We start from the raw sequence: 7236 nt of genomic DNA on the forward strand, positions 1-7236 counted from the left end.
TGTCAAGAGAACATAACTCCAGACTGCCTCAGCCTAAAGTAAACTAGAGCATCAAAGCATCCATATTGATTACAATGCAACAGCTGTAAAAGTCTGGGAAACAAAGTTATACACCGATTCAACCAAAGTGGTATTGCTCTCTTATGCTATATAGTTCCTGGGTTCCTGTTTTACTGTTGCCCACTCTTTTATAAATAGTCTTCCCCAAAGCCCAATGTCAATGCTTCAATAGAAATGTGTGCTACATATAGAAAATATTACTAAATAGTAGAAATATTTTCTGCAGGTGTAGTCTTCTAAACAATGTCCTTAGGGTTTTCTCCCACAGTAGGAAAGAAAGGTTTCTTGGTTTGCTGCATAGTGTTTTCAAGTAGATACATTGAAGAAAGACAGCTACAGTCACGATAAAGCTGGACTCAGTCATTTCACAGACCAGTTATTAACCCCGTATATATTATTTCCTATAGACCAAGGACTGGCCCCAAAACCAGAATAAACAGTAGAATGGATATTGAGTAGTATTTGTGACTTTGTGATCATCTTTCAGCTCATGTTTGTTTTAATAAAAATATCTTGCAAATTAAACATAAAGCAAATATTTTACTTGAATAACTCACAAGGTGATAATCTTAACGTAAATATTATAACTATATGCTATATAGGTGGTTCCCTTAGCTCCTGGGTAAGTTAGAATGAGGCTCCACTTACATCCCAGGCTGGTTGCTTTGTTTTGCTTTCATAAACACCATACAGAAAAACCAGCTTTATGTATGCATACAATTACAACATGAAACAATATATATTCAATTCATTTCACCCTGAGTTTGTGTGCCCTTGTCATAAGCACAATGAAAAGGCATTATCTAGTAGATAAGTAGGTCTAGTATATTTTCAATATGTATATAATTATCCATTAACAAGATAAATACAGCTTAAAATTTCCCCTATTGCCTTACTATGTGAAAGGCTTCCTTTCTATAATAGATCATACCACAAATGTTTTTGAAACACCCTTTAATTAATTCTCTACAGTAGACTGTAAGTCTGGTGCTAAAACAACTCATGAATACAGCTATCACTCACTTTTATTAATTTATGCCATCTTCAGTTACATACCTACTTGATTAATTTCCAAAACCTATATGTATTTTGATTGATGCTGGCTTAAGGAGCAAAAACAAGTATGACTTCTTCATCAACTTATATAAAAATTAAGCTACATAAGGACCTAGTGAAGTCTTCCATCATAAGGCTTCAACATGAAAATGCCAATTGAAACAATGAATTATCTTCATAAGAAGTGTGAACTCTGCAATGAAGCCTCACTGGTGACATTAACTGCTGAAGACTTTGCGATTCTGTTTGCTGCTCCAACTATCTATGTTCACTAATTGGTGTTTGTGTTTCCACCCAATTGGAGAAATCACAGGCATTAACTAAGATACCATTACCTAATATTATCTAACTAGCAAGAGGGTGGTGTAAGGTGGCTCTTTGGCACTTTTTTTTATTGACTTCTTGGTATTTTCTATTAGCTGTGTTTTCCTGGAACCTAGAATAAGAAAGTGAGATATTTAGAAGAAAGCATTACAAATGGTGTCACAAAGATCTGGAGCAATTTCTAATGCTTGTTGGGTCATAGTAATGAGTTAGTCATTTCTTTCTGACAGTTAAACTACAAAATGCTCGAAACACTTCCAAATTCAATATTCACAAAGGACGAATGCAAATGAAGCGTTTTCAAAAAAAAATGTGAAAGCAAGATCAAAAGTACATATCAAAGTTTTGACCTGTAAATACAACCAGAAGTTCACATTTTCACTAGCATTATATATACTGCAGGAGAGTTTTAAGCCACAGACTTAAGGTCTAGCAGAGTCACCTTCTCCCAGAATCTTTGCACATATCTATAAAATGATAGTACAAATATCCATCCCTTTATTGCTCGGAGGAGGTTGTCAGAAGAGAGATGAACATGGCTTTAAATATTATTGGATTCTATTGAGAAACTTGTAAGTGTTGGCACATGGTTTCAGTTATTCACGGCTGTGGCTGGATTATATTCTCCACAAAATAATATAATATAATATAATAATAGCTCACAAATGGCTAAGCAAAACAGCGTCTAGGAAACAACACACTTGCCTGTTTTGTTAAACTGTTTCTCATCTAAACTGGTTTCCCTGGCTCATCCCTTTCATTGGTGACATGTCTTAACAAATTTTACCTAACTGAATCAGAAGCCCACTGCCCAGTTGGATTAGAAAAAAAAACATTGAAGCAGGGAATTTGGGTACTTCAAACACCCAAGTCCCCACTTTAGCTTGAATAACGACAACTAAATAATTGTGACAAAAACATCACATCTGTACAGCTGACCATCAGAAGAGCCATCTTCTCTTATCTGTAACTGGAAGTCATAGCTAAACCTAAACAGGTTTCTTTTCAATTGTTTTTTAATACAGTGTCATATATAGATATCTATTTGTGTCTACAGATGGGAGGGATATGCTTACTTTCTTCCAAGTCAAAGGAGAGAACCCTCTTTTATTGTTTATGATGATGGTGCTAATAAGATAAAGCCTCAAAAATGGATATTAATAAAAACAGTAACGTGGCTAGAAGTTGCATGCCCCCCCCCATGTGAGCTGTTTAATTTTACATCATTGTAAATGAGACTCGGAAAGATGGATACATAGTTATGAGCACTTGTTCTTACAGAGGACCCAGGTTCCATCTCCAGCACCCACATGGTGACTCACAGAAATTTGTAACACTAGTTTCAGGGGATCCAACACACAGGCACCAGGCATGCACGTGGTGCCTAGGTATACATGCAGGCAAGCCATTCATGCACATAAAATAAAATAAAATAAAATAAAATAAAATAAAATAAAATAATTTTTTGTTTTTTGGGTTGGGTTTTTTTGGATTTTTGAGACAGGGTTTCTCTGTGTAACTTTGGAGCCTGTCCTGGAACTCACTCTGTAGACCAGGATGGCCTTGAACTCACAAAGATCTGCCTGCCTCTGCCTCCCATGTGCTGGGATAAAAGGTGTGTACCACCACCTCCCAACAAAATAAATCTTTTCTAATGAGATGAAAACTAGATATTGGAAGAAACGTGGTATGTTCTTCAAAAATATTATGACACTAACTTGAACTGCTTTGTGCTGCTTTGAGGTCTGAGAGGAGACAGCAGAAGGCATCCATACCTAGAGGGCTCCATCATCAGAAGAAGTGATGGGAACAAATACCCAAGTATGAATGGGTGTGTGCACAAAGAAGTCTGTTATGAGCCCACAGGATACCACCATACTGATAACAGGCGGCTCTACAAAGAAAGCAACATTTGGAAGTAGACTAAAGCCCTGCCAGATCTTTACATAGCACAAGACTTGAGATGTAGATGCCAATGCTTATGCCAGTATACATCTCCTCAAAGGACAGTGAAATCAGTGGTCTGTACCCATTGCTTTTATATATGCAAACTGCATACATCTCAATAATCTTCTGATGATTACTTAACAATAATCCATTTCAAAGTAAATTAAACATTCCTATTTTTAGATATATTCTAAATCCCTTTAGTTGAAGTGAAATTCCATTTCTGCCTCAAGACATTCTTACATCATCTATGTAATAGACTTTAGGCAAACATAATAGCACCGTGGAGAACTACTGTTTTAGGTAAGCAGCTCACCTCAATACAGATAAAAGCAATATAAGTTACTTTGAGACTTGAAATTAGAAAGCTGTAAGGCAAGGTGGTTACTGTAAAAGAAAACTTGGATCATAGGAAATCCCTGCCGCAATAGAACTTGTCATTTTCTGTGAGATCAGAAATGACCCTTCTTGTGTTTGTGGCTTCCCAACCCTAGAGACTGAAAATGCCAATCATTTTCTACTGTGCATTCCTTGAAGTAAGGGTCTGAGTATTTCACTATTAATCTCACATGATGGATTTCCACTAACTAGATGACACAAAAAAGTGGGGACCAACAGGAATGTTCTCTGGTAGCTGTAACAAAGGCTCAAACCCAAGTCCTTGCTCAACTTTGATAAAGGTTGGCAACAATGACTTGTCTCTTCCAGATGGCCATAGGTTCATCTATAAGATCGCATTTCTGATCTTATATTGGTGAGCAGCACAGCAGGGATTTTCACAAGTTCCTTCTCTGTTACTTGCAACAGTAAAGTCCGCTTAATCAGTTTGGGAGTCGAGTGGCTTCTTCTTAGGAATTTAATAACGATTGAACTAGTATTGATTATTTATCAAACATGGCATGATCTTCTTCCAGAAAGTAATGTTCAGCCTGGACTAGGTTCAAAACACAGGAAGATGAGATTTTTCTGCCAGTTCATCCTCTGGAGCTCTTCCTTATATTTCATAGTCAGAGTTTGTAAGAAAGTCAGAAAGTCAAGGTCTGATGATATAGATGGTCACCCACTAGTATCAGTCACTCAAGAAGCTGTTGTACTGTGTAATTTCTTTGAAAATCAACATCAGTTATAATAAGGAAATTAAACATTATGGAACAAGTTTGATATAATGATAACTAGAAATTAATGTTGCTGTATGGCTGGAACGTTGACTATATAGGTACAAACTTACTTGTGTTGAAAAAGAAAGACAAAAGAAATGCTTGTCTTTTTCCTCCATGATTCTAGTGTCATTTTTAATATATGAACATAATTCAAAGTGCTATTAAACTGAATTGCTAAAGCAAAACACAAACACCAATGCTAATATAATTTGTTAACGGTTTTCACAACATTTAACACAGGAAAAGATATTAGCAATGTCCCTAGAATGTTAAAAAGTTTCTATCCAGACGGTCCTCAGGGTCCCGAGACACGCTTCCGAGTTCTAACTGCGCACGTGCAGCCACTGCTCAGTGCAGCCTGCTAGCGCGGGCCGGCAAACATGTCGCACTTACAGATGAAACTCCTGCGCAAGAAGAGTGAGAAGCAGAACATCAAGCTGTGGCAGCGAAACCTGAAGCTGCAAGAAGCATCAAACACGAGCCTATCACAACCTTCCAATAAAGATGTGCCCAAAGAAGAGGTAAAGGTCCGAAAAGTTAAGAAAGCCTTAAAGCACGCTGCGAGGGTGGGCTCAGCAGAAGCACAAAGTGGAGGCGTGCCTGAAGAGACAGCGGAAAACTCGACGAAAGTTGAAAAGTTACCCCAGAAACCTACCGCTTTAACCAATGGAGAAACAGCAGTGCCATCTCCTGATTCAAAATCAAAAAAGAAAAAGAAGAAGAAAAAGAGGAAAATGGCAAATGATGCAGAGCCTGACACCAAAAAAGCAAAAACTGAAGAAAGCAATGTGGCTCTTGAGGAAGCAGAAGATGCTGACAAGGAAGTGCCCAGCCTGCCCCTAGGGCTGACAGGGGCCTTTGAGGATACTTCCTTTGCTTCCTTGTCTAACCTCGTCAATGAAAACACTCTGAAGGCTATAGAAGAAATGGGCTTCAAGTGCATGACTGAGATCCAACATAAAAGTATCAGGCCACTTCTGGAAGGCAGGGATCTTCTAGCAGCTGCTAAAACAGGCAGTGGCAAAACTCTGGCTTTCCTCATCCCTGTGATCGAGCTCATTGTGAAGTTAAAGTTTATGCCCAGGAATGTAACAGGAGTCCTGATTCTCTCTCCTACCAGAGAACTGGCCATGCAGACCTTTGGTGTTCTTAAGGAACTGATGACGCACCATGTTCACACGTACAGGCTGATCATGGGTGGCAGTAACAGGTCTGCCGAAGCGCAGAAGCTCACCAATGGCATTAACATTGTCGTGGCCACCCCTGGCCGGCTTCTAGACCACATGCAGAATACTCCAGGGTTCATGTACAAGAACCTCCAGTGTCTTGCTATTGATGAGGCTGATCGTATCTTGGATGTTGGATTTGAAGAAGAATTAAAGCAAATTATTAAACTTTTGCCAGTACGCAGGCAAACTATGCTCTTTTCTGCCACACAAACTCGAAAAGTTGAAGACTTGGCAAGAATTTCTCTGAAAAAAGAGCCATTGTATGTGGGTGTTGATGACGATAAAGAGGTTGCCACAGTGGACAGACTTGAGCAGGGATATGTTGTGTGTCCCTCTGAGAAGAGGTTCCTTCTGCTCTTCACATTCCTTAAGAAGAACCGTAAGAAGAAAGTAATGGTCTTCTTTTCGTCGTGTATGTCTGTGAAGTACCACTATGAGCTACTGAACTACATCAACCTGCCTGTCTTGGCCATCCATGGAAGGCAAAAGCAAAATAAGCGAACAACCACATTCTTCCAATTCTGCAATGCAGATTCAGGGATACTGCTGTGCACAGATGTGGCAGCCAGAGGGCTGGACATCCCTGAAGTTGACTGGATTGTTCAGTATGACCCTCCGGATGATCCCAAGGAATACATTCATCGTGTGGGTAGAACGGCTCGGGGCCTGACGGAAGAGGGCATGCCCTGCTCATCCTGCGCCCTGAAGAGTTGGGTTTCCTTCGTTACTTGAAGCAATCCAAGGTTCCACTGAATCAGTTCGACTTTTCCTGGTCTAAAGTTTCTGATATTCAGTCTCAGCTGGAAAAGCTGATCGAAAAGAACTATTTTCTCCATAAGTCCGCGCAGGAAGCATACAAGTCCTACATACGAGCCTACGACTCCCACTCTCTCAAGCAGATCTTCGATGTGAACAACTCAAACTTGCCTAAGGTGGCTCTGTCCTTTGGCTTTAAGGTTCCTCCCTTTGTTGATCTGAACGTGAGCAGCCATGATGGCAAGCTTAAAAAGAGAGGAGGTGGCGGTGGATTTGGCTACCAGAAAACAAAGAAAGTGGAGAAGTCCAAGATCTTTAAACACATCAGCAAGAAGACAGCGGACCACAGGCAGTTTTCTCACTGACGGGAATGGCTTTCCACCTGGACTTTGCCCTAATTTCCCCTTTCTCTTTAAGAAGGAACTTTTTAAAATCACCTTTAGAACCTTTTTGTCTTTACTATGAATGACAATTTTTATTTTTAAATACTCCCATAAAAAATCATGTCATTGTTTTAATGTCATTTATACTTTTCCTTTTTGGTATAAGGAGGGACGCAGTGATGGACAAAATAGGCTGGATTTTTATTTTTTGAACGTTAGCAATAACCTGGAGCCCCTGAAAATGCCACACGTATGTAAGAGCAAAGACTGTTGGGAGTAATTAGTGCACATCTTCAGTGGTGCCATTGCAGCTGAGATGAC

The 7236-nt window shown here is 39.4% G+C and overlaps 1 pseudogene; it reads left to right on the forward strand.

Moving 5' to 3' along the window:
* The first annotated feature begins 4927 nt into the window (after nucleotides 1-4927).
* LOC119825572 lies at nucleotides 4928-6920 on the forward strand (annotated as a pseudogene).
* The last annotated feature ends 316 nt before the right edge of the window (nucleotides 6921-7236 follow it).

Source organism: Arvicola amphibius, chromosome 10 (assembly GCF_903992535.2).
Source record: "Arvicola amphibius chromosome 10, mArvAmp1.2, whole genome shotgun sequence".
NCBI classification, from domain to species: Eukaryota; Metazoa; Chordata; class Mammalia; order Rodentia; family Cricetidae; genus Arvicola; species Arvicola amphibius.